General features: G+C 34.0%; 2 pseudogenes across 1 annotated transcript; one reads left to right on the forward strand and one right to left on the reverse strand.

Annotated features, from left to right (window-relative positions):
• Positions 1-582: 582 nt before the first annotated feature.
• LOC145572206 (ankyrin repeat-containing protein ITN1-like) lies at positions 583-3,859 on the reverse strand (annotated as a pseudogene).
• A 4,269-nt stretch (positions 3,860-8,128) lies between these two features.
• Positions 8,129-10,591, forward strand: LOC145572207 (dirigent protein 17 pseudogene; annotated as a pseudogene). The gene is made up of 2 exons (XR_014096720.1): positions 8,129-8,359; positions 9,593-10,591. The product of XR_014096720.1 is annotated as a dirigent protein 17 pseudogene (transcript).
• The last annotated feature ends 740 nt before the right edge of the window (positions 10,592-11,331 follow it).

The following is an 11,331-nucleotide window of genomic DNA, read 5'->3' on the forward strand; positions in this document are numbered from 1 at the left end:
AGGCTATAACGTAGAATTTCCCTTTTTTTTCTTTTTTTTTTCGAATGTTAGTTTTGAAAGAACTTACATGGATTAGAAGATTCATATGAAGCCAAGGAAAAGGTGACCACTTTCTTACTGCTATGAATGAAGGCAATAGTTTAACTTGTATATATTTTGATTTATCTTCTGAATAAAAAGGTGATACACTCCGTATTGCATAAGATGACCATCTAATAAACCTTCTCATTCACGGAAAATTATAAACTAACTTCCTTATCTTGATTGAAAATATTTAGAAAAGTTAACAATTAAGAAAATAATTAAAATGTAGATGCATAACTATAAACCATTAGTAAATTCAATTTTTTTTACATGCTTGCAAGCCTTTCTTATAAGGTAAGGCTAAGTTGTTCATCCCCTAAGTAACATTACACTCTCTTTGATCATAATGGGTGATTATACTTTGTTTATGGATGAATAATCATATATATATTATGGATGAATAATCATATATATATATATAACCCATTCAGTCATATTTCTTTGGATATTTAACCACTTAGCACAAGACAGAATGAGCAGAGGTTGGTTGGTTAGATATCAAATTGCATAGATTGCATTGACAGCTGAATCTTCAGAGAATACATCAATATCATGAAGGGCATGACTTTTTTTCCTAGATGATTTTTCTTTCTTTCTTACTTTTCTAATTTTTTTGTACTTTACAACATAATAAGTCATGGTGCCAAGAACTCCTGCCATAACCACTGCTCCTAATATAGTAACAAAAATGGCAGCCCACGAGTGATGTCGGCCTACAACAATGTATGATGAAGAGATAAATGAAACACTAGTACAGATTGAAGCCAACCACATTAACTTATTGATCACCTCAATAACTTTCCTTTCGGATTTGGTTTCGCCCCTGACTACTGTTATTTGAACCACCACAACAGATAAGGATGTGAAGAGCGCGATTGCATTAAAGATGAAGAATATTTTAAATGAAATATTGCTAGCCACCACAGCTACTCCAGAATCATAGTCCCCACCCGGAACAGTGAAAATGGCCGCAAAGGCCACAATTGCAAAAAGCACAGCCACCACAGTTACTGAATTTGTAGCATTGTTAATTCCATCTCTATGTAACTTCTTTAATTCTTTTGCAATCCCATTTACATTTTGATTTGTCCTTTGAGTTTGTTCGAGTTGAGTGTGAACATCCTTCTGGATTTCAGTCACCGTTTTTCGAAGCTCATCCCGTGATTGATTTAATTCATCAGCTTTAACCCCACCAAATCGCATTAGACAACCCTTTATCACTGAACTTTTTATAGAGAGAGGTAGCCCTTCTACAATATCCATCGCAGTTTTGCAATCTCTTGTTAATGCATTCACATCAGTTTCTGAGAGGAGGAGCAGTTCATTCACTATCTACACATCACAAATGGTTCAATAATTTTCTTATAGCCTCAAAATTGTTATTAAATAATGAATGTCAATCTTTTTAAGAACTTAAATCAATAATTTACATAGTAGTTTAGTAGTCAAGAAACATTAAAGAAAAAATTGAGTGCTTACTTCCACTTATTTACTCTCTTTTTTTGACTTGAAAAACATAAAGACTATAGTTCATCAACCAAGATTTTACCAAAGCCTAGTGCATTGTTTTGGCAAGTTGGTATTATAACACCACTTAATATTATATTTCACAATACATCTAGTCATTCCTAATAACAAACTAATACAATTCCTTTGCTACATTTGGTAGAAAGGACTTTAATTCCACAAAATGGTTGTGTTTTTAATTATAATGATAATAAAAAGTTAAAGCATATGAGTGAAGAGCTTATTACCTCTACTCGTTTTTTCCTAGTTGCTACATGTAATGCAGCATTTCCAAATTTGTCCAAAAGCATGATTATGGAGGGATCTGCTCGAAGTAGTAGTCTAACCACTTGAGCACTATGACCTTTCACAGCCATATGAAGTGCAGTTTGACCTTTCTTGTCTGTTCTTCTGGCTATTTGTGGATTACCTTTCAACAATGCTCTCACAATGTCTACATGCCCTTGTCGGACTGATAAATGTAGTGCATTCTTCCCATTTGATTTAGGCATCTCTAATAAGTTAGAACTTTGTGACAACAACACTTTGACAACTCCTAGATGACCTCTAATGGCCGCAGATATAAGAGGAGTTACATTGGATTGACCCATAGTGTTGCATAAATCTGGATCTTGATCTAATAATGTCTGCACAATAGCTGAACGTAGTATTTAATAAATGTTTCTATAATAGTAGTAGCTACATGGTAGCAAATAAAAAAAAAAAAAAAAGAAGAAGTTAGAAATTGCCATCCCAATATACCTTGATAATGACATGCATTCATGTTAAACATGAATTTTTTTTAAGATTAAAAACACAACGTAGTATCTTACAATAGTTGGTCTCAAACTTATTACTAGGGATGTCAGTGGAGCGGGTCAAGTAGGAGAACCTGCCCCATCCCGGCCCCAGTTGGGTGGGGATGGGTCTTGGTTTGGCGGGTGGTGGGGCGGGGATGGGATAAAAATCATACCCGCTATGGGTGATGGGGCGGGGGTGGATTTTACATTGTACCCGCCCCATCCCCATCCCCGCCCCGCCCTACCCGCCCCACTTCGTACCCGCCTTACCCCCACCTCACACCCACATCTATAACATGTAAATTAAAATAGTAGATATAATAATTGTAATACACTAATATTATAACTTAAAGAGTGTGTAATACTTCTTCTTCAAAAAAAAAGTGTGTGTAATATTAACAATAATTTTTTTCTAGTAATCTATATTAATTATGTTGAATTGTGTATTGGGAGGTGGGGATTAGGCGGGTTTTAGGTGGGGATAAAGTGGGGATGGATATCTAAGTGGGGGGTGGGGCAAAGATGGTTTTGAAATTGTACCCCCGGGACAAGGATAGGGATGAATTTTGGACCCGCCGCTAGGATGGGGATGGGAATATGGATGAAATTTTTTGGTGGGGATGGGGATGGAAAGGTAAACATCAGCCCCACCCCGCCCCATTGACATCTCTACTTATTATGTAAATATATCTCAAACTTACATGACTATATAGGAAAACTTTTATTTTCGAATAAAATCATAATTTCTTTATAAATTAGTTGATTGTTTTATATATGTTGTCATACACCAAATTTAGATTATGAGATTTATAAGCCATAACATGTTATATATTAAAATAAATACTTTGTTCCTACCTTCATGACCTTGGCTAGCGGCAACATGCAATGCAGTGAGCCCTACTTGGTTCTTGGTAGAAATGCCTTGAGATGTCATGTAAGGCAAAAGAGCCTGCACTATATCAAGGTGGCCTTTTTCTGCAGCTCTAAATAACGGTGTCTCACCGAGCTCATTGACTTCATTTACAATAGTTAAGCGTATCTCAATCAACTCTATATAGAATTCAGCCCCACTTGTTGTTCCTGTCATCTGAGCATCAATCTCCTCAAAAATATCCTTCACCGCCTTTATGTCCCCCTTCTGGGCCGCCAAGTGAAGTTTTGTGTCCTTGTGCTTCCCTGTCACCTGCTTAACGTACTTCTTTTTTTGGTCTATTCCCGACTCTGAGAGGGCTAATGACTTGCAAGAGTCCGACAATGCAAGAGACTTTGCTGAGCTTGAGACAACCAATGCTTTACCGGAGTTTGACGGTGAGTTACCATCATCGATGTCAAATGATTGATTTGGGTAGATGTTATTGAAGGAATATGAACCCAAGGAATACGATTTCATTGAATCATCAGAGGATTTTTTTTTTCTTCTTATTTGAGGTAGGACTTGACACTAACAATGTCTTACCCGAATTCGACATAAAAATTGTCCTAGATAATGGCAATGGAGGTGGGACTATGCCGCCTATCTCAATATCTTTATCTTCTTCCTCCATATTTATACGGAGTAAAAATTTCCCAATATTTTATTACATTACATTAATTTCGTATTCTTATACCATATCATATCTCAATACATGCCCATTAATATTCTTGGGTTCAAAGCGCAATCGAAGACTTGAGGTGAATGAGACAAGCAATAAAGGTACCGGAGGAAGGTGATATAATCTAGTTTTGATGGTGATGATTGTTGGTGAATTATTGCTTTTTATTTTTCCATTCTTACGCAGAAATGCCATATTAACGCTGGCGAATATGGTCATGGTGTAAACACTGATTTTTTTGATGTTTTAGAAAAGTTGTTTCCTTTTTGTTTGAGATCTCCATATTTCTCGTTGATATGACAACAAAATTTTATACCAAAATACAATAATGCGTGGCTTTTAGAGTTTTGAGTAATTTAATTTGTTAGAATTGTTATTTTTGGCTAATGTAAGAAGTATAAGGTATGTTCATTGATTTTTTCCAACTTAAAAAATAAAAAACTATACCATATTAGCTCAAAATAGGCTATTGATTATTCCACTGAGGCAATACACTTGTTGCACGAAACTAGTTGATTTTGTCGGCATGCACAACATCTCAACAAATTATTGTGGATGTTTTCGAAATTTACTCTTTTAGAAATAAAATGTGATACACTATGAGATGCAAACTATGAGAAATAAATTTTGTTTCTCAATATTAGAAATTGGGGCATCCCTTTTTATATAATGCAAACTATTACACTATTACTTGCCAAAATTATCATATAATTATGTGATTAAAAATTAAACCTAGTTATTATACAACTTTTATCTTTTATTAAAGTGAACATTTAAAGTTATGTTTTTACTTGGCGTGACAACCGCCAATGTAAGCAACTTACTTGAACAAAATTTTATATATAAAAAAAAAAATAGAAAAACTTTTGTATACACCCAATTTACACTATAATTAGTGTACATCGAGCAGTATAAGGGTAACTTTTGGCTAATTTTAAGGTAACTTTTTGTCTTTTTTTGGGTAATTTTAAACATAATACAATTTTTATATAAATAGACATCAAGAAAAGTTTTATAAGGGTAATTTAATTACATTCAATCACTAGTAATTGATTTTTAGTCATTTAAAATGTACTTCTTTATTATTAAAGCGTAGCTAATTTTTATTTGTATTGGGTTACTTTTATGCATATTAAGGGTAATATTTATTAATTTCAAGGGTAAATTTTAATCACTTTAGGCTATCTTTAAAATGGATGTACAATAATTATTGTACACCCAATTTTTTTAAAAGTTTGTGAAAAGAATATAATATAAAAGGTTTCAAAGAGAGTATATCAATGTGATAAAAAAAAATTAAGTGTTTGCGTGAATAAAAGAGAAAAATAATATATTATTTATTTATTTTTGACGACAATATACATAGATATATTTTTAAAGTCAAGCATTCTCTCTATTTTCATTTGAAAATTTTCTGACACATTCCATTTGAAATGTCTCAAATAATCTTAAATTTAATACTACCTTTGTTGGTGAAAGTTCAACTCGTTTACTATTCATGCGGTTAAAGTAAAATAACTTTGACCAACTTTTATGAATTATACAAATGAAATAAATTACCCCGTGGGATCTTATTAATTACCTTTATCTTAGTTTATATTTTCCAAAATATAATTTTTTATAATTTTTACTTATACATAGCCAAAGAAATTAATGGTTGAAGACGCACATTGAAAATCGCGCAAATGCAAAGTAAGTCAAAGTTTAAAGAATAATATAGGGAATACAACATTTTGCTCCATATTTTATTTAAAATCTTTCTAACCACTATAAGAAAAATACCTTTTCGTAGCGATTATTTAAACATTTCGTATCGATTATAATTGTTACAAAAGAAAAATCCCAACGAATGGTTATTCGATACAATATCCCCCGTTACCATAGCCTTTAGTAGTGTTTTTTGCTTTCACTGGGGTTGTCCTCATTAATCGATACGGAAAACTACATTCAATTATGGTGATTATTGTACCGATTAAACTCATTTTCCACAGTATATATATATATATATATATATATATATATATCTATATATATATATATATATATATATATATATATATATATATATATATATATATATATATATATATATATATATATATATATATATATGAATCCCTACGTAAGATCTCTACAAGATTCGAACATGCAACCTCAAACTCTAATATTAAAGTATTTCCAATAAGCTATGACATATTTTATGTTATCTTTGTCACAAAAAAAAAAAAAAAATTAAAATCTAGTGTACAAAAGGCTTTTTGTATCTGAAAATTTTACAGTAGTCTTTTGAAATATGACTATCACAATGTTTTAATGATTATATGGTTCATAATTGACATAATTTTTCCAAGTAATTAATTATATTACTTTATTAATGGTATTAAATAGTATTATCAACTTTTTTTATTAATTTATCAAATTTTTGATTTCATTTATGTAATTTCTATTCTAATTATATAGTTTCTCAAAAAATATTTATTTTATGTTGAATTAAAATTTTCAAAATTTATAATTACATTGTAGATATTATAAGAGTAATTGTGGCCATTTTATAGCGTGAAAAAATAAACCGATCATATTATATATCATTAAAATAATATGGTAGTCATTTTTCTAAAGACCCCCAGATGATATTGAATTTTGGGTTTTAGTGGCAAATGTAAAAGATACGTTTTCCCATAATTTTGTAAATGTGTGGAAAAATGGTGAATGAATATTATTATGTTTTTTGTATCGATTTCATATGGGTTTATTATGTGATTGTAAAATGATATGGATTCCTCTAATATTTCATAAATATGTGTGAAAATTTTCAATTGTGGCGAATGTATAATCGCTAAGAAATAATTGCTACGAAAAGACAATTTTCTTGTAGCGAACAAACGCCCCGAGGCGTTAGATAAGCATATAAAATATTTCCGTAAGTGGTATTAATTTAGAAATGCATGCCAAAATCACACGTCAATCGGTGTAATTAATGTTGATTTTAATTTAATAATTCTACTTTTAATTATCTTATCCAACACCCCCAGGGCGTTAGTTAGCTTTTGCCTTTTAATAATCACAATGTATTTTCCTTTTACGTACGTTTTATAATAATTGCAACACTTCCTTATTTGGTAATGACCCACTATTATTTTATTATTATTTTCTCTTACACTAAACCCACTTTTACAAATATTTACTACCTCTTTTTACATTATGTGCAACTTTTTCCGAAAACATCCGCTACACATTATGTGTAACTTTCAATAACTTTTCATTTTTACTAAATTATTCAAATAAAATTACTAAAATGCCCTTACTAAAATTTTCCTATACTCAATTAAATACATAAAACAAAACTTATTACAATACTATTTACTTATTAATCTAATTTTCCACCGAATTTAATCATGAATTATTTCCCGAATTCAAACCCTATTTACTAAGTTCTTTATCTTCCCCATTTTCTTTCTATCTCCTCCATCAATTTGGTCAATTGCTTACGGCTAAGACGACGGCGGAACCCCTATTTAGGGTTGAAATTGAGGCGAGGTGGGGGTTTTCAATTGGCAAGGCAAGACTTTTCGTCGGCGGCAACTGTGGTAGCGAAAGAACCATCGTTTGTGGAATCGAAGATGGAGTCATCAATCGATTGGGTTTGTTGCGACGGTTGGGGGAGTTTATGCTTGAAGAGGGAGCAAGAATGGCGGAAGAGAGTGGAGTTTTGAGTGGTAAATCTGCTAATGGGGGTGGTGTATGCAACAACAACCACAAGCTGTTGGGTGGTTATGGTGGTTTCAACGAAGTTCAAACGGTGATAAGGTGGTTAATATTGAATGACATGTTCCTTGGGTGAGGGCTTTGTACGATGATGTGGCAAGTGAACAACCCCGTTAAATGTTTGTTCTATTGATATTGCCCCAGGCCCCAGCTAATTACTCATACAAAGTACTGTAGTATTCTTTACAAAAAATACTCTCATAAAAAAATTCAATAAATCTCGCCAATTGAAAATGGTCTTAAATTCTTGTAAAAAAAAAAAAAAAAAAGAAAAGAAAAGAAAAGAAAATGGTCTTAAATGTATTTGGATACTTTGAACCCATAACAATTTTTTTTTTTTTTTTTGGATCCGCCACTAATTTTAGAATTCACCACCCCTCACTTCTTCGGTCTTCTATTCTCCCTCCACCAAACACCATCTCCCTCCCTCCTTCCAAACTGTCTTCCCTCAATCCCTCCTTCATATTCACTCCCCACCATCGTCACCGGCCCTTCCTGCCGCCCTTTCTCTCTCTACCACCATTGTCACCTTGCTTATATTTCAATTTTAAATATCAAATTCGAACGGATGCTCTAATTTGGTCATGCAAAGCATAATTGATCTCTGAAAAGGTTTGCTTTCATTTTTCATTACGATTTTTATATTTTTATTTAATTTCCGAATTTTAGGGTTTATGGGTAAGAGATTTTTCTTGGTTGTTTGTGGTGGGTTTTGGGAGGTAGAATCTGGGTGTAGGGCGGTTTTGCGGGATTGGGGCAGTTTCAGGGTTGGTGGGGGTGGTTTTGGGTGGCTCAAATTCACCATTCATCTATTTAAAAGTCCAGACCAAATGATATGATCACCCTATTTGATTGAAATTTATATCACAATTTCAGTCATTTCACCATTTAATTCCGGACAGAAGAAGGTGGATTGAAATTCACAATGTGGGCTCAGGTATCATGAGGTTACTTCGTTAGTGTGATATGGCGTATGGGTTATTCGGTCAGTGTTTCAGGGTTAGTGTAGTGTGGTTACTTGTTGAGTGTTAAAGGTTATTCGGTCAGTATTATAGGGGCTTATTATCTGTTTTTCTTGAATCATATGGTCATGGTACTTCATTATTAAGGCTTTGGTATTGTTATTGTATCTTTTATGGTTTGCTACCATTATAGATCATACTAGAATGGACGAGACCAGATCTTTCTATTTTAGGGAGCTAAATAGTACCCTTAGTTTCACCCGTCTTAGATGTTTGAATTCCTGGTCTGACCAAAATAACACCACCAACTTTGTTTTATGCCTGTTTTATGATTCAGCTGTTTGGATTCTTGGTTTTAGACTTCCTTATTTACGAGTCGAATCTATGGCTGCAGATGGAAGTTTCATTACTGTAAGTACTAGTATATATTTTCATAAGGGACACCTTGAGTCTTCTGAGTTTGGGCTGGTTTGTTAAGTAGAAATTTAAAGTTGGGGTAAAACTGTGATATAACTCTTCTAATGTCTTAGTATGGGCGGTATCATTTACAGAACCTGCTGCATGATCAATAGATAGAACTTGCTCTTGGTCAGCATCATTGAACCTTGTATCAAACCACTGATCAGTCAAGGCTGATAAAAAAAAATTGTGCTCACATATTTGTTTCTCAAATTAGAAGCTTATGTTACCGTGTTTTCTTGATTGTAGTCCAAAAAAATTATTATCTGGATTGTCCTATTATTTTCCTCTTTGCTATATTCCCTCCCATCACATTTCCCCTCCCCTTTACTCTTGCTTTTCTTCCTTTATAGTTGATGTATTATATTTATGAGACAGTCTGATTCTACTTCTGCTGACTTACTGTTTCTTGCATCTGTCGCAGTCTGTCTGATTCAAAATCTTGTGCAAACTCTGAAGTGTAACAATACAAAGCAAACACCGCCCCGTTGGTTACTCTATTAATTGTGTATGCTACGTGTTGTAGTTTCATCTGAGTCTTTGAACTATTTTCGTTAATGGAAGGAACATTTGATAGCAACTTAGAGTCTCTGTCAGCTGACATATATGAGTTGCCTGGAGAACCAGCAGTCGTGATTAATGGTGTCCCTGATTTAACTGTGGAGGATGGGAATATAAATCAAGGCACTCTAACGACAGTAAGACTCAACAAATCTGCTTCTGATGTCAGTAAGCCAAGAAATACAGGTTTTGGTGAATGGCTGGAGGGAAGAAAAGTGCAAAAATTGTTTGATCATAAATATTATTTGGGTAAAGTGACTGAATTTGATAAAGAAACCGGGTGGTACAGAGTTGTCTACGAGGATGGTGATTTTGAAGATCTTGAGTGGCATGAGTTGCAGGAGGTTCTTCAGCCATTAGATACTACCATGCCTCTGAAATCATTGGCGTTGAAGATCATTCACAAAAATCAGAAATCAGAGCCTGGAGTTGAGACAAATGCTGTTCCTGAGAGAAAGAGTGGTAGTAAAACTCGAGGTCGTAGAGGTAAGTCTTCGACAAGGAATTTCGTTGGTAGAGGTTAATGGATGTGTTGCGGGCTAATGGGCAAAAAGACAGCAACTGGCTGAATTTGGACTTGCTTGGGTTGTGATCACATAGACCTGTTTAGAAGTTCAGAACATCTACTTACCTTTTGAATATGCTATTGTACAATTGGGCGGGAAAATATATCCGACACTCAATTTGCTCTGCAATGCAAGAGGGTCTGACTTAGGCTAGTGAAGGGGGAGGTCCAGTGTTTTATAAGGTGTACACGCCTACCACCCACGTCATGTCGATGTAGCTTCCTCTTTATTATTGGCAACTTGGCGCTGTATACTGCTTTTATGTTGAGCCTTGTTTTGGTTCTCCCTGTGTTTTACTCCGCCTCTTTGCATATAGTAGTGATTTCTGTATTGCAACAGTGTATCAGGTTTGATGAATCCCAAAACTTAGATTGTTTGAGCTCAAAAAATGTATAGGTTTGAGATAAGTCATTGCATGAACTATCTCATTGATCTCAGGGATTCTAGGATCTCAATGCTACCGAGATTGACTAGAACACACACGACTCTTCCACTGGGCTGTACCGTTGCTCCTTCCTCAAGCAGCAACCATACATACCCCTTAAGGCTTCACCTGATGCATTGATGTGCTTTTAGCTTGAATACTCATGATACTGTCAACCATCTACTTCGTTGCCTCAGCCTGTTGCATCCTTAGCTTAGTCGTGTACTCGTGTGTATATAATTACTCCTAATTCCGTGTAAACTTATTGAAAACTGGATTCATAACGACATAACTAGATGGAAGCAATATGGATATCATACAGAGACATGATATTAGAAAGAGATCCACAATACATATTTTCGTCTACTTTTGCCGCTGTAGGGATGGCTAGTAGCCATACACTTACGGCTGGAAGATAATGCGACTCAAACCCAGAGCAAACCAATGCTCATCAAAATGCACAAAACACTCATACTATTTAGGTACATCCCAAAAAACTTGACATTACAAAATAAAGGCCCAATAATGCAACCTATTAATGATGGACTCAAAGCCCGTTCTATATATAAGGCTTTTAATGTCATGATTTTAGGCTTGACATAAAACCTTGCC

Source organism: Chenopodium album, chromosome 12 (assembly GCF_948465745.1).
Source record: "Chenopodium album chromosome 12, dcCheAlbu1.1, whole genome shotgun sequence".
NCBI classification, from domain to species: domain Eukaryota; kingdom Viridiplantae; phylum Streptophyta; class Magnoliopsida; order Caryophyllales; family Amaranthaceae; genus Chenopodium; species Chenopodium album.